At 34.1% G+C, this 26,096-nt stretch overlaps 1 protein-coding gene and 1 long non-coding RNA gene across 3 annotated transcripts in view; one reads left to right on the plus strand and one right to left on the minus strand.

Annotated features, from left to right (window-relative positions):
• The window catches only part of LOC130896385 (uncharacterized), a 67,556-nt gene extending 53,332 nt beyond the window's left edge, over positions 1-14,224 (minus strand). The window contains exons 1-2 of the long non-coding RNA XR_009059567.1: positions 14,163-14,224; positions 11,020-11,149 (exon numbers count right to left, since the gene is read on the minus strand). This is a non-coding gene — a long non-coding RNA (uncharacterized LOC130896385). The remainder of the gene's footprint in view (positions 1-11,019; positions 11,150-14,162) is intronic.
• Positions 1-26,096, plus strand: part of LOC130896384 (uncharacterized) — a 155,663-nt gene that overhangs the window by 54,641 nt on the left and 74,926 nt on the right. The window lies entirely within an intron of this gene.

The raw sequence follows: 26,096 nt of genomic DNA on the forward strand, positions 1-26,096 counted from the left end.
GTTTATTAAGTGAATAAACTGAAAACACTACTTCAGATAAACAAAAATATTGTATAGAAATTGGTAACATATCCCGCTATATGTGTCGAAGAGTTCTTAGAATACCAGCAGCGAGATGACGGTCACTTGAACGATATTAAATTTCAAAAATAATTATCCATTTCAAATTTAAGATGTACTTTGAACAAATGTACTTCAGTTCTAATGAAATGTGTTTCATTTTTATCTTGGAAATTTCAATAATTTGTACAAGGAAGGCTGGCACTGCAACTCAGGATTTGTTCCTGTCCATAACCGCAAATTCACTAGTTGAAGTTGGTTAGGATAGGTTAGTTTATATCTTGCTTCAAGACCAAACAGCTATATAATCCACAGCAGCTTCTAATTCTCTACAAAACTCAAATTCGTTCGTCTTTGGAATATTGCTCGCACATTTGGAGCTCGGCTCCCAAGCGTACCCTTATGATGCTCAACTCAATACAGAAGAGAGCGGTTTGACTTATATGCGATCCAGAATCGAGCAGCAAAAACTTGGACAGCTTAGAGCATAGAAGAAAGCTCACCTGAATCTGTTTTACCGATACTACCACGGCAAAGCAGCTTTTGCGAGATCTACTTGTCAGGCAGACGTGGTTTATGAATACCGAATTTGCCTGCAGACGCCCAGAACTAATTTATAGGAGCTCATATCTTTGGAGAAGTGTGAGCCTTTAGAATCAACCACCAATGCACATCTTTCTCGAGCACTACAGCCTACAGAAGTTCAAGATCAATCTCCACAGACATCTCCACACGGCAAGCACAACTCTTCACCCTCTTGTGCTTTTTTTTATATAATAAAATTATACTGTTTGAGGGAAGGTCATACCATACGACAGAAAATCTGATTGTTGTAAATTGTACTAAATTCAAGAGCATATATTTTTGACGCAACTATCTATGAAGTACTCGACTTTGAATTCGTTCCAAACGACTAGTGATTAAATTGGCTAATCTGTTTACTAACTTGAATATGTCCTTTATGAACACATACGATTTTAACAAGATGATGTACCTGAAGAAGAACATAACAGGACTTACTTCTAGCTAGCTGACACGCAGAAGAATTTATTCATCAGAGAGAGGTGTCATCTAGACGTTATAGTGATATGTATGAGGAAGTGAAGAAGAAGAACAAAATGCAGCCATCATGTTGACATAATTAGTTCAGAAAGATTATACGAGAAAACAGAAAATTCAGTCATGTCGGGACTGTTGGAAAAATACTAAACTGGAAATGTCGATGAAGAAGACGGAATAAACTCTGTTGACAGAATATGCGTTATCTTTTGCATGGTTTTACCGATGGAATGTAGAATTATACCGTTATTTCTTTGATAACGTTAATCAATCCAATTACACTTAATTCTAAATACAAAACTAGATAGCAAAGTTACTAGAATACAAACACAAAATTATCTTTGTCGGTTCTAATTAAATTTCCTTTTATGTTACGTTATTGAGGTATTTCAATTCTCAACTGAATATTCTAATTTCAGTAGAGAAGTAGTTGTATATGGGAATTTAGTGATAAAGTTAGACAAACGTTCAGATTCCTATAGAAAACTTATAAACGCGTTTGTCGGCTAAATCAATTTCAATGGAAAAACCGGATTTATATTGCGGTTCGAAATGAGCTTCATTTCCTTATTTGCATTTGTTTAGAAGAAGGTTGTAATGATATGATATTTGTATATCATGAATTTTAAAGAAGTCTTTTATTTGCCAGTTGCATTAAAATATCTAATAAACTGAAAATTAGAAAAAGTATTCATAATTTGGTTGAACAGATCCCTAAGCCTGACATACTCCTAGTTGACATTTTATGAAGAAATATTCATTGTACTACAGCCAAATGTGAAAGAGGATTACAACGTCTAGCCCTCCAAAAATGTAGAAAATCAAGAATTTTTAACTGAGAAAGAGTAGAAAAAAACTGACTCAGGGTTTTCGTGGAAAAATTGGGGCGTCAAAACAATGCAATACGAAATTTGACAAGAAATTGTGACGAAAAGGAAAAAATCTCTTAAAAATACCCCAAACCGTTTAGCACGGATACCAAGAAGCTGTGGTCAACTGAGGCATATTGCTAATGAGTGCCCTAACATTGTAAAATATAGAGGTAAAGCCAAATTTGCAATCTGTAGAATATACGATAAGCAAATGCAGCTCACATGGAAAATGCAATCCCAGCCTTCAATCTTGACCAAATAATACGTTGGGATAATAGAACACCAAAATACGATATAAGAAATAGAGTGCGATAAGGTAAAGAAGCTACACAAATTCTGAACTTTGGTCAGAAAAAATTATCCTAAATATGAAAATGAAAATGTACAAAGTCACAGTGGAACCGATTTTAATGTATGCATGTGAGTGCTGACAACTAACAGATAGACAAGAGAAAAATATAGAGTCTGTGAAAATGGATTACTTAGAAGGATCTCCAGAACAGAGCAAATACGCAATGAAGATATACGGCGAAGAACAGGTCAAGTAAACACGACTTCATAGAGAATATAGGCTAAGCAACTGCTCCGATACGGACATGTGATGAGATTGGAGCAGGTGGGCGAAGAAAGCATTGTAGAATAGAAAGAGACGAGGAAGACGCTCAAGGACCTGAAACGAAGGTATTGAACGAAACATTAAAATCAGAGCTATTCAGAAAAACGAGTGGATATATCGAAAAGAAAGCTGTAAGACCCCAGCTGTATATATTTTTTTCTATGAGCATACTTCTAAGAGAAACGAAATCTTTCTTCTTCAAGTAAACTCATTTCAAGGTTATTGAATACATACTATTGAACATTTACAATAGTTCTGAGAACTTTTGACAGATACTTTTCTAGATATGCTGTGTTTGAATTGTATGCAGGGTCCCATAGTTGTTATCTTTAACTCCAGAGGAGTTTCAGTTAAACTTTATAAAGTAAAAATTTGTTGTTTAGGTTTCATACCAATTCCAAGGTACTTACTTTCTTTTTGTTACAAAAGATACCCATGAAACACCACAGTGTTGTAATATTTAGTGTATAAGGTTGTCCAAAGTTATATGGGGGTTTGAAGAAATGCCTCGATCTGTCATGAGATAAACAGGTATATATCGCGCCTAGTCAGCGCTTCTGCAATCGTATAGCATCCTTTTTACAACATACAAAGCTTCATTTTCTTTAAATACAGGATACCCAGGATAAAAAAAATTCAAGAATGAGTAGATAATGAAATAAATTTTCTCATTCGACCCCTCGTTTCTGAGTTATATGCCTTCAAAGTTTCGAAATCAGAACTTATATTCAAGAATATTGTCTAAATTATATATTGGAAAATTATGAATTTGCTAATCAGCTGAATTTTTTTACATTGCCAATTTTTTCCTTATATAAGTAATATGATGTTCGACAGTCTGCAGTACAATTAGAAATGTTTGATTGTGTTTTAATACCTCCTGTGAGTATTTCCAATAAATAATTACAATTCGTGAAAATTTTCAACAGAATGTCTCTTTATAGCGAACGGTTTCCTTGCCATCGATCTAAAAATCTACATATCGATTGGAAAATTGAATATTTTCATAGATCATTCGTTTTTTTTTTCAATTTCACGATACTAATTAACCAATCAAGCAATTTTCTACCAATTTTGTTTAGTACTACTTGGATTTGTTTAGTTTCGACAATAATATCTCCATTTTTCACCAGCTTTTTTTAGATAATCTATTTTTGAGATCAATACAACATATTGCCGAATACTATCATTTCAGAATTTGAGCAGTTTTTCATCAATTTGATATACTACGGTATAATTCACATTTTGAATCCATATTTTGATTTGTTGCTTGTACGAGCCGTTTATCTCTGCTCCTAGGTATCATTGAATAGATCGTAACCTAACATTTTGTAGTACATAGCAAACGCTCCACATTTAAAATTGTGATAAATCATTATATCTTTAAGTAAAGCTGAATCCGTGCGCTAGATTTCGTAACAAATGTTGAGAATTACGTCTCCGATTATAGCATATGACTTGCGACAGGAGGGATAGAGGAGAGCAACGGAAAAGGAAGAAATAGAGAAAGAGCTGAAGAAGGAAAATGTAGTGAAATAATCGAAAGAATAAAGCAATGGACCTCATTGTGGTCAAGGAGAAGAGGTAGGCAAAGAAAGACTGGGAGAAACGGAATAAAGGAGAGCACAAGAGCAACTGAAGGTTGTGGAACCGAAAGGATTGGAAAATAATTACAAAAGCAGCTAAAACAAACGATGAACTATAAAGAATACAAAAATAGAAAACGATGAGTGATCCATCTCAAAAAAGGATTTTGAAGTGCTATAAGCGTACACCATAATTCAAAGGATTGTAAGGCTTGATGATGATGATGATGATTCCTATTTTATATAAAAAATGCATAGAAAATATCAATTTTCTGAATCGGTTAAGTAATTTAGTGAATATTATAACCAAATATCGCAAAAATAAGATAAACAACTCGTTTCTTTCAACTTATTTTAATGAAAAAGTGAATTTCTTGCTCAACATTCCAATATAAAAGTTTTTTATTACCTTTGAGAGGAAACAGAAGCATTATTTAAAGTCTAATACCCTCATTCACCAAACTGAGGATGTTTCTTCAGTTTTCTCTCTTATATACAAAAAAAAGTGAATGAAAGAGCACCTACTGTGAACTTGAAATTAAAAACAGGGATTACGTGTTTGTTACACAGAAGTTGGGAACGGTAGAGCCAGTTATATAGACCCACGCCTGAGGAAAATACTATTCAATCGCTTTTAAACGTTGGTTGTTAGATTCAGTGTCCGGATATTTACAAGTCCATAGGCGGTGACAAAGAAACTCTATATTGATTCTGGTTGGATAATATAAGCAATATTTCCAATAAAAATTGTTGTATCTTATACATTATATTGTATTTGGTAATCCTACTAGACGGTGCTTCAGCTTCTGTATTCCTGACAATACTTTGAGGCAAGTTGTGACCTCTGCTAGGACTTATCATTGCTTTTGAAGCGTTTGCCACTTAAGTGTGTCTTAAGCTTGAAAGAGAGGTGATAATCGCTGGAGGCTAAGTCCAAACTGTACATGAGATGGGGCATGACAGTCCACCAAAACTTCAATAGTTCCTGTATGTGACGAGCAACGTGAGGTCGATAGTTGTCGTGAAAAACTAGTACGCCCTTCTCCAGATAACCTCTCCGGCAATTTTGTTCTTCGGTTTTAGGTCGATATTTTATATATCTGAGTTTACTGTCATCCCAGTTTGTATGAAATTGATGAGGTTCACATCTTTTTGATACCAGATCGACAAAACTTTTTTTACCAACTGCAGTTTTTTTTATCTTGTGGAGATGAACCAGAGTGACGCCACTGATAAATTTGTTCGTTTGTTTTGGAGATGTAATGAAGCCCCCACGTTTCATCTCTTGTTACTATGGAATCCAACAACTTCTCCTTGGTACCTACCCCCTCACATTGTACAAGAAACTTTCCGCCAACACAGCCAAGGCGTTGCGCCTTGTGTCTTCACCTCAAAACTTAGTCAGAGATCAAGAATTTGATCTTTGACGGCTGCAAAGCTAACACTGGGTGACGAATCGCAGAGTGGTGGGCTCGAGACTTCAATAACTACTACGCATGACATTCTTCTACTAATCTGTTGATCTCAATTATGTTTCTCCCATTCTATTCTCGTACCTCCCTTATTTGTTCTGTTCATATTCTTTTTTATCTTGTAAAGTTTAGCGTCCGAATAACTATAAATAGTTAAATTAAACTGCCATAAAGTTAACGTCTTCACAGACTGAAGATAAACAGATCTATGAAGACGATAACGATAATATTGTGAGTATGGTGAGGTCGTAGCTTGAACAAAGTGTATATATATCTCCAATAGTTCCTGCTTAGTAACGAATTCTTAATGCTAGAACTCAAAATATATTCATACTAATGATGCAGAAGGAAATTTCTAGCCCAATTCGAGTTTTATGTTTCGAAACCTTTTAGCAGGCTTTATTTTTCCTCGGCACTAATATTCACGTCATAAATAGACTCTTAAGCAGAGAAATCGAATGGAATAAGCTTCAAAATGACATAAAATGATGTAATGTTTCTTGCTCTCACAGTCCAACAATATGTTATGATCCTTAACAAACAAGAATTATTCTACCTGACAATGGACACAAGTGATAAAGCTGCTCAAGCTATCACCCTATTGCGACAAGGCCAGAGTCAGCGAGAAGTGACTAATGCGTTGAACATGAGTCGGTCCACAGTTTCCAGAGCTCACCTTCGATACCAAAAGACTGGTAACTTTCATCGAAGACGTGGTTCCGATACAAAAATATGCACAGCTGAGAAAGATGATCGATTAATTGTCAGCATATCGCTGAGAACTCGGACCTTCACTGGTTCAACAAGTCCAACAAGAGCTCACCGAAACTCGAGGAGTGCTTGAGAGTGGTTAGACAATCAGAATAAGACTAAAGGCAGCTAATATTGAACCAAAAACGCCAGCTACTGATCTTAAATCAACTCCATTTCACTATCGAGCAGCCCGGTATCTACGATTTTCCAGAAAACACATTAATTGGACTGACGAATTTATGGTGAACAAACGTTATCTATTTCACATACTTTATATTAAATTGATTTCAAAATTCATATTAAATTTTCGCGTTAGTTATTATTATCTATCATATAAATGAAGGTAATCACTTTAACGAACCTATTCAGGGAAATTACAATAACAACACTAGTAGACAACATTCCTAGCGTGTGTTGTTTGATCAATTAATTGGTTGAATTACTTAATTATTCGATTACGGTTTTAAGGACCGGGAGTGCCTTCAAAAAGCTTACTGATGGATATAATAGAGAGGAATTGAATATAAATTACGTCGAAATATACGTTAACGGCAACTACAAGTTCATTGACATTTGAAATTTGTGTTTATGCGAATGAAGTAATATTACAAATAATTAAAAATTGCCTTCGAACTGTCTTCTATTAGCTCTATAACTCGGTGAACACACACAATTACACTGACACAAAGTTATCGTATTTACAGAATAAAAACAAGCGGAAACCTGAAGATGATAACTTCGTTATCGAAACGCGCATTAGATAGTGTTATTGTGAGTGTGGTGGGATATAGTCCAGTGATCACAGTTCCTGAGTCACGAAAATTAGTTATGTCGCTGATTTTCTGGATTTAGGTAGTTCTGAGGGTACTCTATCGATACAGTGGAAGTTAACATCAAAATTTTGGCCGCTAAGCGATATATTTTTGTATACATTTTCTAAATTCCGAATTTTGCAAATAACTCAAAATCTATGCCAAATTTCAGAAAAAGTTAGAGGATCAAAAATGTGGATTGAGAAATTTTCTACAAAAAAAGTTTTCTGTAATTTTTCCCTAAGAGCTGTCATTTCTTTGTAAAATGCGCTCAAACTTCGGGATGGCATCTTACTAAAAAGTAAGCTACGTAGAGTCTGAGGGAAATTATGTCCTCGGCTGAAGAATAAACTCTATTATCTTCTCTAAAACTTAACATTTTGGCACGAAAGAAAGTGCATTTTACTCATTATAGTCAACTGCAACTGCAAAAATTTAGACACAAACACAAACGGATTGTTTTTTGCTGGTTGCCTGGGTGAACTTGAAACACATGGGTCTGTGACTCTGCTACACCCAGCAGCGAACACTTGCTTGAGGTTATCAGTTAGACGATCATCTTTAAAATGAGATCAATTTAAACCTTTGAACTCACTATGTGATAGGGAAAAAACTACTTTTACTAATGTTTTTTCGCGATTTTCGAGAGTTTGGTTTTAACGAATCATACTGGGGGAAACGAAAGCTTGCGTAACAGAGAGTCGGATGAGCACAGTCACCCTCTATATCCATTACAGAAAAGAAACCTCTTTCTACTGGAAGAGTTTCTTCAATACATCAGCCGATGGTTCTACGGGTGTAGAGGGCGCCGTTGAAGCAAAACAAACAGACTGCAAAAAACATCTTATTAGTGCACGTTTAAAGTTTTAACGTTAATTGTTGAATGAAAATTGTGAAAAAAAAATGGCAGAAAAGGAGCCTAATGGAAGTGCTTCAAGGTAAAAAATTAATTGTGTATCTTTTTTAGTACGTAAAGTGTCGTAAATGCCAGCTTCAATATAATCTTTGATTAGTGAAATGTTGAATTATTTTCACTGTTTTGACCGTGATTTTCTTCGATAAATATGAGAATGAAGGAGACTTTCTTAACGAGTCTGATGTAAATATTCATAGCAAGTGTAGCCCAGGATTATACAATGTTGAACCGTGATCTTAATAAGCTAACTAAATTTGATTCTGTAGAGCCTCTCTTTCACAAAATTTATCAACAAATAGGAATTTTGGCTTTGTTCGAGTACGGTTTCAGGTATTCCCATTGTCCCAACTTTTTCCATGTGTTTTCGGATTTTCTAGCTTTTGAATTGTGAACTCTACTATGTTGAGTCGTTATCTCAATAAACAAAGCTGATTTGAGTTTGTAGAGCCTCTCTTTGACAAAAATGATCAGCACATAGGAATTTTGACTTTGCTTGAATACCGTTCCAAGTATTTTCATTATACCAAGTTTTCTCATGTGTTTTTTGAATTTTTCAGCATCTGAATCATGAACTCCAATATGTTGAGCCTTTATCTTAATAAACAAAGCTAATTTGAGTTTGTAGAAGCTTTCTTCCACAAAATGCACTTTGGAAAAAATCCAGCAACACGAAATTTGCTTTTTGTAAGAGTGATTTTGAGATTAGGAAAAAATTAAAAGGAATTTTTTTTGTAGGAAATTTTTTAAACTAGATATTTGAAATTCGGCATAGATTCCGAGTTATTTGCAAAATTCAAAATTTTGAGAATTTAAACAAAAATATATCGCTTAGAGGCCAAAATTTTGATGTCAACTTTTACTGTATCGATAGAGCACCCTCAGAACTATCTAAATCCAGAAAATCAGCGACATAACTAATTCTCGTGGGTTTTGGATCTAATTGGGCTGTATTCACTGGACTAATAGTAGTGTTAACAAGGCCTTTAATATAAATTCGACTCTCATTAATTAAAACCTGCGATAACTCGAGCCTCTGTATAATTTAGAGTTATCTTTATATTTTGAGGTAAATCAATACATTTTCTCTTATAAACAAGCTCTAACTGGTATCATCGTACACGAGCCTTTGTTTTTGTAATGATTAGTTTGACATACACTTCCACACGAATTGGTTTGTTTAATTAAGTTTCAGTTACTGTTCCTCTTTTGTTCCTTGGATACAGATTAAATAAAAAAATTTGTTAGTTATAACTCCCAAAAAGTATATTTGACGATTGCTGAAAAGAAGAAGTTAATCGAAAAAGTACAGAGAGATGAGAAGAAAGTGAAGCCGCAAAAGAATTTAAGATTCCTCTAAGTACTCTCTCGATGATGATAAAGAAAATTTATACTTCTCAAAGTGTTAGAATCACTTAAGGTGAATTTCTTGAGCGGAAGAAATCCTGGTCATTTGGCTAAGACATTGGAGAAGACAAAAAGTGTATATTAGCAATAAACTGTTGAAAGAAAAAGCAAAAGAGCTCCTGTCTTCTCTAAACATCAAAAACTTTGAGGCGAGTTGATGGACTTGATGGAGTTGATGCGTTGAATTCAAAACTATGATGCCCGAGAAATTTTTAATACCGATGAAAATTACTTATTTTACAAATGTTTACCAGACAAGACGCTTGCTTTCAAAGATGAGTAAGCTATGGGTGAAAACACAGTAAAGAGAGGTTGCAGTAAATATGGACGGATCAAGAAAACTTAAAGCGCGATGTTTCAAAGGAGTTAAATCGTTTAATACTGACCATTGTGCTCACAAAACAGCTTGAATGACGACAGAACTTTTTAACTATGGGATTTCAACAGACATATGAAACGACAAAACCGGAAAATTGTATTGTTTTTAGATAATTGCATTGTCCACAACAGTACTTCTCCATTGTCCAACGTAGAACTCTACTCCGCCGGATACAACTACCAAATTGCAACTATTGAACCAAGGGATCATCCATAATTTTAAGACGTTATATCATAAATTATTAAGCTCGTTTTAGAACCTCTCCATATGCAGCTAACTGCGAATGTCACGGTTCTGATGGCTATTTTACCGATTGACAAGATATGGACAGCTGTAATACCCCAAATATTTTCCAACTGCTTCAAAAATCTGGTTTTATGGAAGAAAATCAGGATAATCTTCTAACAATAAAGCTTACAAAGCTTCGTCTACAAAACGGAAATAATAAAGAAGCATTCCAGGCAATTTTTCTTTTAGAAAAAGATATTGAGCAGTCTAACAGCACTGTACTATGGAGCAAACTGATATAACAGATTTCTTTCGAAAAATTAATCAAATCACATTATGAACATGTACATGTATGTACCTTTTAACTTATCATAGTTAAATAATAGCACTTAATAAATAATATGTACGTACTTGATTAACAATACTCAATAATTTGAAATTTTATTTCTTTTGTTTCAAAAATTTAAAACCGTTTGATATATCTAACACTCGATAATTCGTAACATTCTAAAGCCGCTACCACACGATGCGTCCAACGCTTTCGACGTTAGTCGCTGGTGTGATTGGACGCATCGTGTGGTTATTCCACTAATGTTTTGCATTGAAAGTCGGTTTTTTTGAGCCCTGTTAAAGGAGTACCCAAAGAAGTACCAATCTATTTGGGTAACAAATGCACAAATGATGTTATATTCTTCCTCAATAATAAAATAATAATGTGTAATCTAGCCTAAATAACCAACACTCCATTGCACCAACTTATTGTGATTTTTCTAAGGCTTTCGGTTGTGTTAATCATAATATTTTAATCAACAAATTGCAGTACTGCGATTTCACCTTTCGCATGATTTGAGTCATATCTTACCAGCTTGTAAGCGTTGATACAACGATGTCTTCTTGCAAGCCAATAGAATGTGTAGTGCCCCAAGGCTCAGTACTAGGCCCTATTTTGATTCTTCTGTTTATAAACGACATCTTCAAACTTCAAAAGAGATCTGCAAAATATTTACTCGGATCAAACAACAGTTTACTGCAGTGACTTCTTTAAAAGATTAAAAATTCTGACTCTTCCTTCTCCAATTTCAAAAAGATCAATGCAGGGCTATCCAACGCGGAGCACGACCTTTACTTAGCTAGGACTCAATACTTTACAATGCAAAAAAATGCACGATCATTTACCATAATCTATTTCTTTTCATTTGTATTTTTATTCAGGTATTTTTATGTTTGTTTTTCAGTTTCCACAAACTTTCATCTACAAATTACAACAATTTTGTATATTTTTCTTTCTCATTGGACACGAAGCTGGAACCATCACTTGTGGTACAACTTCTTTTCTTCTAGTGTGTGATTGCTACGTTTTGGAAAAAATTTATATCTGTTTCATGCTATTCATTAGTTTTTTACCACGTTTTCATTTTTATAAGGTTTCAGCATTCGTCTAACGTTCAGCCGTACGTCGAAACGCATCGTGTAGCACCCGCTTAAGAGACCCTTGAGTTTCAAATTAACGGGAATCGACTGTATCACCTACGGTTGTAGAAAGTAGAAATCTCAACTAAGTTACAAATTGTGTATACTATAATTAATTGGATATTAATTCAATTTTAAATCAATCCGAGTTATATTTCGATGTAAAAAGTTTTTTAGAAGGCTTCAAACACTTATAGGCACTCCTGATTTGCTTACCATACACGTGTTTCTGCAGTTTCACACAAACTTTTGGTTAATTCTAATAACCCATTACACAAACGAGTTTTGTTACCATTTAGGGATTGTTTTAAAGTTAAAAACTGTGTAATTATGGTAACGAATACGTTTCCTAGGTTTTAATTACAAAATGTATTTAAAAATATATTGAGAAATGTGGAAATATACGAAGTTCTATCTAAAAATATTCACGGTGCATCTATTTGAACTGATACCTAGTGTGTGTGCTAGCATTGTATACAAAATATTCTTTATACAATGGTGCTAATGTCAATTACGAGGTGGTCGATAAATGTTTCTGTGTTATCATTGAAGAACCTTTAGATATGAATAAAAATGGACAGTTCTCACAACGTATTGAAAATATATGAAAGAATTTATTGCCTACCATTTAACCCATTAACGCCTAGTGTTACCATTTGGACACGAGTGCAAACCCCCTTAAATGTTTTCGCTGCAATCTTATTTTATGGCATAATAACTAGATAACGTTCGTTTTCTATTCCAAACAGATGATAAGATCCAATAAAACAAAACCATATAGTATAGACTGGGCGTCAAGTAAGTATTTTTTGTTAATTCAAAGAGTCTAGCTTTGTGCAAGTATACATCTTTTTATTTTGAAAATAGTGTTGTAGATATGCCGTAGTTACAATATAGTGTCATGGCTGCTAGATTTGACTTTCAGTAGTGGCTGAACTCTAAAAAAATCTCTAGAAATTGCTCACAGCTAGAATGTTGATCAGATATACGTTTGATCAACGGATACCGGTATCCTAACCGATAGAGTCTATGTGGACAAAGATGGAGAGGGTTTTGTGGAAAACTTTTGAGGTGCTAAACTTCGAGCACCAGCTGAAACTAAACTTTTGGAGGACAGCAGAATGGAAGAATTCATTGTAAATGATGAACTATAGGTTCTCGGCCATCATCACAAGTAAAACTGATAAACAAAACCGTGGCAATTGAAATAAATAATTTTCTATAGAATAACGGCGACTTTCAACCAAGTCTTACTTCAGGTAACTTAAAAAAATGACTTTCTTCTGCGGAAATGCTGAATTTTTTTTGTTTTTTTTTGTAAATGATTTATAGATGCAAATTGGGAAGATATAGAAATACGCATTGTTTGAAAATTGTCTTGACCCAAAAGTTTCTATGGACGACATGCGGCATACCGTTTCTCATAGGTACAGTGGGACAGTGAAAAGCCATGAAAAATAATCTTGTTATTAACTTAATACGCAGAGATCGTTTCTTGAGAATCTTACGTACTATTAACTTTCCTGATCATATTAAACCAGATTTAGATGTTGCGCCCAATTTTTTTGCACCTTCTCCACTTGTTGAAGCTCTTTTCACTCGTATCCCTACAAAAATTTTTTTAACACTACCTGACCCAGCATTCACTACCATATAACATCGTAGGTTGTACAACTGTCCTGTTAATTCTTAGCTTTGCTATCCTTGGACCTCAATAGGTTTCCTAGAGCTAGAGCCATATTTTTTTGCTGTCTTCTCAAATAGTTACATAGGAAATCAAACAACACTGTTGATAACTGTTCATCCTGTTTTTTTATTTCGAATTTTACGGATAAGCTTCCTTGTATGTTTACTACGTTTTTGGTTTTGTTTAGTGTCATTTTCACTAATTGTAACAATTTCTTATGTATTTCAAGTTTTGCTAGAGCAATAATGGACAAAATAAAATATGACGAAGTTTGATCGATGGTTTGGTTTTAAAATGTGATGAAATCTGGATAATAATATGCGGCGTCTATATGCTGGGGAATGTTTTTTGACTTCAAGCAGAACAATGTGTCAAAAGTGTCAAGTCGGTGTTTATATAGACTGTTTTCTCATTTTTTATATAAAATAAGATTTGTTCATATACTTTGATGAATTTATTCTAATTTTCTGGCCAAAAATCAAGAAAAAAGATTCAAGAATTATTTATTTCTATTTTTTTGAAAAATATTAACAAGTAGGTGGTCAAAGCATTTAGCGTTAGCATATGGAAACATCCTGTATTTCGAAAAATAGTTTAAAACAAAAAAAAATCGGGTTTCAAATTTTCTTGCGGTAATAATTTTAAAAAGTATCACAAAAGAATACAGATGTTAATGGGTTGATCTGAAGTTTTGAATTTACTTTCATTCAATGATCACTAATCAATCTTAAGCAAGCTCGAATAAGCAAATTTCCAAAGCATAATTGGTTTTTTTAAAATTTAATTGATCTGTTGTCAAGCAGCGCTGCTTATTAAAAAAATTAGAAGAGGAAACAATTTTTTTTTACCTTTTACAAAAGTCGTTCAACCTACATGGGGACACGAGTAATGAAATAATTGATAAGCAAATTAATAGTAGAAAAATAATATTAAATAAAAGTAATTGGTTCAGTGTTGTGAGTAGTCCTTGGTAATTTTTATGTTTACATTTTCATCAAATAAACGACAAATATTTACACTACATTATGAGAAACATTCACAAATGGAGCACGTTTATGAATTTGTATGAAAAATTCCTAACCGATAAAACATTTCGTGATTCCGATCGATAATTGATTATTTCTTCTACTGAACTCACGTTTATCAAATATCATCATCATCATCATTAGTATGTTATACAAACTATAGTATAGTAATTAAGTTGATATTATGAAATGATTCGAGGCATCAAATAAGTCAATGATAAGATCATAACTTGTAGTTTTGACACAAATAATTGATCATTTAATCCCCCTTTTTTTATTTCTTAATTTGTTATTTTTTTAATCACTTTTATCGAAATTTTCTTTTAATTTCACTTAAATAATTGTTCACTTATCCATGTATTTTCTAGATCTGTTTCATTTAGAAAAAAATCAGCTTCCTCCTATTTCCACTCCACGAATTTCACTAATATTTTCCTGCAAGCTTCCAACTGTCTTTCTGATGTATTTTACGTTTTGAAACTCATGTAAATAAAACTATTTTCTTTGTTGGATGAATATGTGGAGAAGTAACTGTTGATTAAACATCAATTTCACTTGGAAAATAATTGATAAAACCGAGAGAAAGTTACGTGAATATTATTATGAATTTGCTACGTCTTTTAGTAAGCTTTGTGAGTGTCCATTTTCTTTTGAAAGTGCATATATGAACACGGATGATAATGAACTACCTTTTTACGAGTTCATCGAACAGAACTAGTTGATTCAGTTAATGATGCCAATACTTTAACCAAAAAAATATGTCACGAAAATTTATTTACAAGGTGTGTGCCGCGATTGTTTAATTATAATTAAAAACTCAAATTATGAGTTCAAAATGAATGTTTGGAGGACATCGAACATAATCCAAGGTAAACCCTTCGTCGATGTATGATAGTAGATGATACTTCAGTAGGGCTATCTCTCTCTGCTCGTTTCCTCAGTATTAAGAATCGTGACTTCTTCAGAATGTCTTTATTCCTTCTTTGCATTGTCTCGTTTTATATTATTTATCGATCTTCAAGTTGTTGTAATGATTGGACTTAGACCTCTACATCTTTTTCGCTGTGCTTCTCTCATCATCTTGTAGCCATGTATGCAAAATCTTCTATATTCATAATGATGATATCCTGGTACTCACACCAGTATCGACCAATTAGTTCTTTTCGTAGCCTAGGGAATTGTAATCAATCTCATGTAGCAACTCATTCAAAATTAATTAATATATTTGCTGTCCTTAGTTCAGAATCCATGATTCTGAACCGTATGAGAAGATTGGAAAGTGCAACGTTCGGATCAGATTTAGTTTTTTGATTAAATATCAGTTATTCTACTTTTAACTTCCTTCACGCACACACTCATGCTGCTGATTGCCCTAGATATGTGTGTTTTCTCTTTAGAGATCTTCAAGCAGATGGGTTCTGTTTAATACGTTAATCTCATCAACTATTTCAAGTTTTGTTTTGGTTCTATTCATTGTTAGACAAAACTGTTTACATGAACAGCCATTTTCTTCTTATTTCGAACCTCCAATTCATTCAGCTCCCAATTATAGCTTCGCCATAGATGTTAAATAGTGTATATGACAGAAGACACCTTTGATTTACATCTATTAATAGGAGAAACTCTTGACTCATCTTATATTTTGACAAAAGAGGTACTTCAAGTAAAAGAGTCTCTATAATCTATTGTAGTTGACAAAGACAAAAGCCTCGTTGTAGTCTATAAAGCAAACATATCGTTTGTCAAGTGTTGATAATTTGATTTCGGGTGTCTACTCTCCTTTTCATTATCCACTTATATTATCGATTATTGATAATATTTAGTAGCACTTTGTATGTATAAGTGTGGGATAATTCTTACTGAACACACTGTTCACACCTTCACTACACCAACACTCACAATTACGCAGTCTGACGCGCGTTTCGAAAACCAAGTTATCGTCTTCAGAAACTGAAGGAAAACCACAGTAAACTTGGTTATCGAAACGCGTATCAGACAGTGTAATTGTGAGTGTTGGTCTAGTGAAGGTGTGAACAGTGTGTTCAGTATTAATATCACCAACGATTACAGAAATTCCAGCCTAGAGCCTAACTTTTTTAGTGGAATCTTAATGTCCAGACTCTGTTGTCTTCTATAGTAGATTACATATTGTATGTATGAAATCAATTACCCAGTGATTTAGGAATTTTCCCTGTGATATTATCAATACTTGTCGCTTCATTATTTTTTTACTTTTAAATGACTTCTTTCACTTCTCTTTAAAGGACCTCTGGTTCATTATCCGTGATATTGTTTTGCTTTCGTGTGTTGTTTCTTTGTCCATCCCATTAACTTTATGTAGTCGAAATAATACACATTATCTAAGAAACGTGCTTCCACGTAAGTGAACCCGTTTTTTTTCAACCAAGTCATACCCACAGTTTCTATAGATTCAAAAATTCTATTCTGTATAACTTAACAACAAAATGCTGATTTTTTGTCAAATTTTGATGCAAAACGCGAGGAAAAATAAAAGCAGTTTTTAAGGATAATTAACCTAACCAAGATGGTAATTATTTAGAATTGGTTAGATTGGGTTAGGTTTCATTGATTAATCAATCATATGTAAGTTGTACCATGTGATGTCTAAAATAATGGAAATAATATGTTTCCCCTGCCTTAAATTTACTATTTGTACCCTGAGAAACAACCCCGAATGCGTGAAACATTTTTTGGAACGATTTTTGCCCTTGGACCCCAAATTCTAAATAATTATTATCGACTGATGAAGAGGTAATAGCAGATTCAAACCTATATTTTATCAAACCTTCGAGAATAGTTTGAAAATCTGAAAATCCTCTCAACTAAAGTATCTACTGGAAAGTATAATGAAAAAAGAAACATTTTCAATCTACCAAGTAACTTTATAATTAACCATTTATTGTTTCATCAAATTGCCTGGTAACTTACCCAAAACATTTCAAAAACTATCGACTTTTTTCAATCAAATATTCAATGAAAAACAAGGTAACTTCCCTTTAGTGTATATAAGCTATTTCACTAAATTGAACTACCTATAAATTGTTAGAATTGAAATACTCCAACTGTCTCAACATTTCTCCACAGTTTCCGTTCTGGCTCTTCAAAGGGCCCTTTAATTTGTCGTTGGTCGGTAAACTGCATCGTTTATTTGATCAATAATGACGTAATAGCCGCGAAAAGTACCGAGCTGTTACGTTAATTCTCTTTATCCGGAAACCAGAGGCAGACTTAACAAACACGTAACCATTCTGAATTTGTGGCTTGAATCGCACATAATTACCGATAGACAGTAACGTATCGTGGAGATATGTTTGCAAAACACAATCTAATAATTAAGTTGAAGAAATATTGACAACTTAAGTTCTCTAAATCATCATTATACAGAATATTGATCGAATATTCGAAACCCGAGGACATCTTTAATATGATTATATTTCCACAATTACCCAATAAGCAGATCATTTGAATCCATAACCACAACCTGTAAATCACTGGGATTGATATGTGCTATACTGGTTTCGACCTATCATCAAAATCAAAACTTATTTCAATAAATTGGCGCTGCCAGATGTCATTAGATATTTGTTTTCGAAAGGCAATACATCCCAGGCATCATTGACACAGTTTAAGTGAAATAACAGCTTTCATAACTGTAGATTCTATAGATCTATCCAGGACTACACTCCACTAGCTCTAGCTAGGAACTGGGATATTTCAGGTAAACGAAAAGGTGGTTCAAGTACATAATAAAACCCGTGATTGATCATTCAGAGTATTACCAGGAATTTAGTACCTAATCCACTAGTTAAAGTTGGAAAAGAATTTCTAAATCCTCTAGATGAGGTTATGTTAGGTAAAGTAGGGTTAAGACCTAAATTTTACAACAAAATTGTCCACACTATCAACAGATGAAAGAAATAGGGGAACTAACAAAGTACTTTATTCTGTTTTCTAACCGCCCTTGTAGGAAAACTATTTTCATCAGTGGAGGGCGTTATCACATATCAGATAGGAAAAGGAGATTTTAATATTTGATATAAAGAGTATTCTCTCTAAATTTCCAGAGGCTGATATTGAAGTTTCGTCAGTCCAAAAATGAAGTGGATAAGAAGAGGATAATAGCCAGTAAAGAATCTGCTGAAGCTACTGAATACCTAGAAAAAAATCGTAGCTCGGCCTTGAAGCAAGGATCTATGGCTTCGTTAGCATTAACAAAGTTACAATTATTAAGATCTCATTTCTAATATACTAGATAATTCGAAATTTATGGATTCCAGAATGTCCCTCAAAGTATATATGCTACGTGCTCGCTCAAATCAGTTTAAAGATAACTTATTCAGAAGAACCAGAAGAATGCTTTCACCAAGAAGTGTTGAACTTTGAGCACTTGATGAGTATCTACATTCAGTTGCATCAAAATGTCTTTTCAAAAAGTGGAAAACCAAGAATTTTCACCATAGAGAAAGAACAGTAAGCGCTTGAATACTATACTTCAAAGACTACCGTAACTTATCAAGAAATGGTTGAAAACACCGAAAAAGATGAAAGTTTTCTGTATATATCCTAAACCAATTAATGCGGATACCAAGATGCAGATGTCAACTAAAGCGGAAATACTTTGTTGTTGTTGAGGAGTTTATCAACAAGAAAATTTAAGGAAAAAGCAAAATAAGTTAATAGAAATCTTGTCCGGTATGCGGTTTCCACAACAAAGACATCAAAACCTTATGTGGATCGACCGAGAAGGAGAAGCTGTAGATTTTGAAAGGTATATCAACAGTTGCCAGTTCATTTCATTGTAACAGTGAAACATACGTTTCGGTTTCTGAATATTGACGGACTTCATTGTGAATACATAAAGGCATAAAACAGCCCCTAACGAGAAAAAGGAAAGGATGATTTTCATACGAAGAATATTGAGGAGTTTATCAACAAGAAAATTTGAAGAAAAAGCAAAATTCATTAATAAAAATACTGTCCGGTATGCGGTTTCCACAACAGGGATATCCAGACCTTTGTGGATCGACTGAGAAGGAGAAGCTGTAGATTCTGAAAGGTATATCAACAGTTGCCAGTTCATTTCATTGTAACAGTGAAACACACGTTTCGGTTTCTGAATATTGACGGACTTCATTGTGAATACATAAAGGCATAAAACAGCCCCTAACGAGAAAAAGGAAAGGATGATTTTTATACGAAGAATATTGAGGAGTTTATCAACAAGAAAATTTGAAGAAAAAGCAAAATTCATTAATAAAAATACTGTCCGGTATGCGGTTTCCACAACAGGGATATCCAGACCTTTGTGGATCGACTGAGAAGGAGAAGCTGTAGATTCTGAAAGGTATATCAACAGTTGCCAGTTCATTTCATTGTAACAGTGAAACATACGTTTCGGTTTCTGAATATTGACGGACTTCATTGTGAATACATAAAGGCATAAAACAGCCCCTAACGAGAAAAAGGAAAGGATGATTTTCATACGAAGAATATTGAGGAGTTTATCAACAAGAAAATTCGAAGAAAAAGCAAAATTCATTAATAAAAATACTGTCCGGTATGCGGTTTCCACAACAGGGATATCCAGACCTTTGTGGATCGACTGAGAAGGAGAAGCTGTAGATTCTGAAAGGTATATCAACAGTTGCCAGTTCATTTCATTGTAACAGTGAAACACACGTTTCGGTTTCTGAATATTGACGGACTTCATTGTGAATACATAAAGGCATAAAACAGCCCCTAACGAGAAAAAGGAAAGGATGATTTTCATACGAAGAATATTGAGGAGTTTATCAACAAGAAAATTTGAAGAAAAAGCAAAATTCATTAATAAAAATACTGTCCGGTATGCGGTTTCCACAACAGGGATATCCAGACCTTTGTGGATCGACTGAGAAGGAGAAGCTGTAGATTCTGAAAGGTATATCAACAGTTGCCAGTTCATTTCATTGTAACAGTGGAACATTCGTTTCGGTTTCTGAATATTGACGGACTTCATTGTGAATACATAAAGGCATAAAACAGCCCCTAACGAGAAAAAGGAAAGGATGATTTTTATACGAAGAATATTGAGGAGTTTATCAACAAGAAAATTTGAAGAAAAAGCAAAATAAGTTAATAGAAATCTTGTCCGGTATGCGGTTTCCACAACAAAGACATCAAAACCTTATGTGGATCGACTGAGAAGGAGAAGCTGTAGATTTTGAAAGGTATATCAACAGTTGCCAGTTCATTTCATTGTAACAGTGAAACACACGTTTCGGTTTCTGAATATTGACGGACTTCATTGTGAATACATAAAGGCATAAAACAGCCCCTAACGAGAAAAAGGAAAGGATGATTTTTATACGAAGAATATTGAGGAGTTTATCAACAAGAAAATTTGAAGAAAAAGCAAAATTCATTAATAAAAATACTGTCCGGTATGCGGTTTCCACAACAGGGATATCCAGACCTTTGTGGATCGACTGAGAAGGAGAAGCTGTAGATTCTGAAAGGTATATCAACAGTTGCCAGTTCATTTCATTGTAACAGTGAAACATACGTTTCGGTTTCTGAATATTGACGGACTTCATTGTGAATACATAAAGGCATAAAACAGCCCCTAACGAGAAAAAGGAAAGGATGATTTTCATACGAAGAATATTGAGGAGTTTATCAACAAGAAAATTTGAAGAAAAAGCAAAATTCATTAATAAAAATACTGTCCGGTATGCGGTTTCCACAACAGGGATATCCAGACCTTTGTGGATCGACTGAGAAGGAGAAGCTGTAGATTCTGAAAGGTATATCAACAGTTGCCAGTTCATTTCATTGTAACAGTGAAACATACGTTTCGGTTTCTGAATATTGACGGACTTCATTGTGAATACATAAAGGCATAAAACAGCCCCTAACGAGAAAAAGGAAAGGATGATTTTCATACGAAGAATATTGAGGAGTTTATCAACAAGAAAATTTGAAGAAAAAGCAAAATTCATTAATAAAAATACTGTCCGGTATGCGGTTTCCACAACAGGGATATCCAGACCTTTGTGGATCGACTGAGAAGGAGAAGCTGTAGATTCTGAAAGGTATATCAACAGTTGCCAGTTCATTTCATTGTAACAGTGAAACACACGTTTCGGTTTCTGAATATTGACGGACTTCATTGTGAATACATAAAGGCATAAAACAGCCCCTAACGAGAAAAAGGAAAGGATGATTTTTATACGAAGAATATTGAGGAGTTTATCAACAAGAAAATTTGAAGAAAAAGCAAAATTCATTAATAAAAATACTGTCCGGTATGCGGTTTCCACAACAGGGATATCCAGACCTTTGTGGATCGACTGAGAAGGAGAAGCTGTAGATTCTGAAAGGTATATCAACAGTTGCCAGTTCATTTCATTGTAACAGTGAAACACACGTTTCGGTTTCTGAATATTGACGGACTTCATTGTGAATACATAAAGGCACAAAACAGCCCCTAACGAGAAAAAGGAAAGGATGATTTTCATACGAAGAATATTGAGGAGTTTATCAACAAGAAAATTTGAAGAAAAAGCAAAATTCATTAATAAAAATACTGTCCGGTATGCGGTTTCCACAACAGGGATATCCAGACCTTTGTGGATCGACTGAGAAGGAGAAGCTGTAGATTCTGAAAGGTATATCAACAGTTGCCAGTTCATTTCATTGTAACAGTGAAACATTCGTTTCGGTTTCTGAATATTGACGGACTTCATTGTGAATACATAAAGGCATAAAACAGCCCCTAACGAGAAAAAGGAAAGGATGATTTTTATACGAAGAATATTGAGGAGTTTATCAACAAGAAAATTTGAAGAAAAAGCAAAATTCATTAATAAAAATACTGTCCGGTATGCGGTTTCCACAACAGGGATATCCAGACCTTTGTGGATCGACTGAGAAGGAGAAGCTGTAGATTCTGAAAGGTATATCAACAGTTGCCAGTTCATTTCATTGTAACAGTGAAACACACGTTTCGGTTTCTGAATATTGACGGACTTCATTGTGAATACATAAAGGCATAAAACAGCCCCTAACGAGAAAAAGGAAAGGATGATTTTTATACGAAGAATATTGAGGAGTTTATCAACAAGAAAATTTGAAGAAAAAGCAAAATTCATTAATAAAAATACTGTCCGGTATGCGGTTTCCACAACAGGGATATCCAGACCTTTGTGGATCGACTGAGAAGGAGAAGCTGTAGATTCTGAAAGGTATATCAACAGTTGCCAGTTCATTTCATTGTAACAGTGAAACACACGTTTCGGTTTCTGAATATTGAAGGACTTCATTGTGAATACATAAAGGCATAAAACAGCCCCTAACGAGAAAAAGGAAAGGATGATTTTCATACGAAGAATATTGAGGAGTTTATCAACAAGAAAATTTGAAGAAAAAGCAAAATTCATTAATAAAAATACTGTCCGGTATGCGGTTTCCACAACAGGGATATCCAGACCTTTGTGGATCGACTGAGAAGGAGAAGCTGTAGATTCTGAAAGGTATATCAACAGTTGCCAGTTCATTTCATTGTAACAGTGAAACATTCGTTTCGGTTTCTGAATATTGACGGACTTCATTGTGAATACATAAAGGCATAAAACAGCCCCTAACGAGAAAAAGGAAAGGATGATTTTTATACGAAGAATATTGAGGAGTTTATCAACAAGAAAATTTGAAGAAAAAGCAAAATTCATTAATAAAAATACTGTCCGGTATGCGGTTTCCACAACAGGGATATCCAGACCTTTGTGGATCGACTGAGAAGGAGAAGCTGTAGATTCTGAAAGGTATATCAACAGTTGCCAGTTCATTTCATTGTAACAGTGAAACACACGTTTCGGTTTCTGAATATTGACGGACTTCATTGTGAATACATAAAGGCATAAAACAGCCCCTAACGAGAAAAAGGAAAGGATGATTTTTATACGAAGAATATTGAGGAGTTTATCAACAAGAAAATTTGAAGAAAAAGCAAAATTCATTAATAAAAATACTGTCCGGTATGCGGTTTCCACAACAGGGATATCCAGACCTTTGTGGATCGACTGAGAAGGAGAAGCTGTAGATTCTGAAAGGTATATCAACAGTTGCCAGTTCATTTCATTGTAACAGTGAAACACACGTTTCGGTTTCTGAATATTGACGGACTTCATTGTGAATACATAAAGGCACAAAACAGCCCCTAACGAGAAAAAGGAAAGGATGATTTTCATACGAAGAATATTGAGGAGTTTATCAACAAGAAAATTTGAAGAAAAAGCAAAATTCATTAATAAAAATACTGTCCGGTATGCGGTTTCCACAACAGGGATATCCAGACCTTTGTGGATCGACTGAGAAGGAGAAGCTGTAGATTCTGAAAGGTATATCAACAGTTGCCAGTTCATTTCATTGTAACAGTGAAACACACGTTTCGGTTTCTGAATATTGACGGACTTCATTGTGAATACATAAAGGCATAAAACAGCCCCTAACGAGAAAAAGGAAAGGATGATTTTCATACGAAGAATATTGAGGAGTTTATCAACAAGAAAATTTGAAGAAAAAGCAAAATTCATTAATAAAAATACTGTCCGGTATGCGGTTTCCACAACAGGGATATCCAGACCTTTGTGGATCGACTGAGAAGGAGAAGCTGTAGATTCTGAAAGGTATATCAACAGTTGCCAGTTCATTTCATTGTAACAGTGAAACACACGTTTCGGTTTCTGAATATTGACGGACTTCATTGTGAATACATAAAGGCATAAAACAGCCCCTAACGAGAAAAAGGAAAGGATGATTTTTATACGAAGAATATTGAGGAGTTTATCAACAAGAAAATTTGAAGAAAAAGCAAAATTCATTAATAAAAATACTGTCCGGTATGCGGTTTCCACAACAGGGATATCCAGACCTTTGTGGATCGACTGAGAAGGAGAAGCTGTAGATTCTGAAAGGTATATCAACAGTTGCCAGTTCATTTCATTGTAACAGTGAAACATTCGTTTCGGTTTCTGAATATTGACGGACTTCATTGTGAATACATAAAGGCATAAAACAGCCCCTAACGAGAAAAAGGAAAGGATGATTTTTATACGAAGAATATTGAGGAGTTTATCAACAAGAAAATTTGAAGAAAAAGCAAAATTCATTAATAAAAATACTGTCCGGTATGCGGTTTCCACAACAGGGATATCCAGACCTTTGTGGATCGACTGAGAAGGAGAAGCTGTAGATTCTGAAAGGTATATCAACAGTTGCCAGTTCATTTCATTGTAACAGTGAAACACACGTTTCGGTTTCTGAATATTGACGGACTTCATTGTGAATACATAAAGGCATAAAACAGCCCCTAACGAGAAAAAGGAAAGGATGATTTTCATACGAAGAATATTGAGGAGTTTATCAACAAGAAAATTTGAAGAAAAAGCAAAATTCATTAATAAAAATACTGTCCGGTATGCGGTTTCCACAACAGGGATATCCAGACCTTTGTGGATCGACTGAGAAGGAGAAGCTGTAGATTCTGAAAGGTATATCAACAGTTGCCAGTTCATTTCATTGTAACAGTGAAACACACGTTTCGGTTTCTGAATATTGACGGACTTCATTGTGAATACATAAAGGCATAAAACAGCCCCTAACGAGAAAAAGGAAAGGATGATTTTTATACGAAGAATATTGAGGAGTTTATCAACAAGAAAATTTGAAGAAAAAGCAAAATTCATTAATAAAAATACTGTCCGGTATGCGGTTTCCACAACAGGGATATCCAGACCTTTGTGGATCGACTGAGAAGGAGAAGCTGTAGATTCTGAAAGGTATATCAACAGTTGCCAGTTCATTTCATTGTAACAGTGAAACACACGTTTCGGTTTCTGAATATTTACGCACATTGTTAATACATAAAGGCATAAAACAGCCCCTAACGAGAAAAAGGAAAAGAAATGATATAAAACAGGATATTAGGAGTACATATACTTATTTTAGGCTAAATTCAACACATTTGCGTTATTCTCTTTTGCTAACCTTCTACGCACTTTATTCAACTAACTTTGTTTATTTGTTTGATTACATGAAATTTTCTAAGAAATCGACAGCTTTTGATCAAACTTTTGACTTTATTATTTGTATACTTTCTAACTTTTGATGACAATAAAAGATAACCAGAAGAAAAACTGACTTTCAATAAGCGAGATGACAAGAGAATGAGATTTTTATGAGAGATAATCTCTTCAATTTCGACCGATAGACTAACATTTCACGTCTTTATTAATAGATAACGTTGCGTCTAGAAGTTAAGTCGAATCCACTGCCATCTACCTCCAAATAGTCCTTATTGTTAGAATTTCAATTTTAGAACAATATGCAGAATGCGTTTTAATTGATAGAACTACGAGAATCCCGTACATTCGTAGAAATAGAACAATTATTATTTCAGGAATTTCATAATTTCGATTTTAGTATGAAATGAAATGTGATTTTCCATCTGCACAAATGCTGAAATACAATGAAATTTTGAAGAGATATTTCCATATCTTTTTCATTTGTTACATTTTTTAGACAAATGTCAATATCAATAGAGTTCTATACAAAACTCAATAAAGTTTGTCGAATATCATTTAAATATAGTCCATTCGTTTAGCTGGACGTAGCGAATTGAGGGCAATAACAACGTCATAATGATTGTGAAATAACAATACAATCATACTCGTGAAATATATAGGATTTTTACATTTT

This window comes from Diorhabda carinulata, chromosome 7 (assembly GCF_026250575.1).
Source record: "Diorhabda carinulata isolate Delta chromosome 7, icDioCari1.1, whole genome shotgun sequence".
Taxonomy (NCBI): domain Eukaryota; kingdom Metazoa; phylum Arthropoda; class Insecta; order Coleoptera; family Chrysomelidae; genus Diorhabda; species Diorhabda carinulata.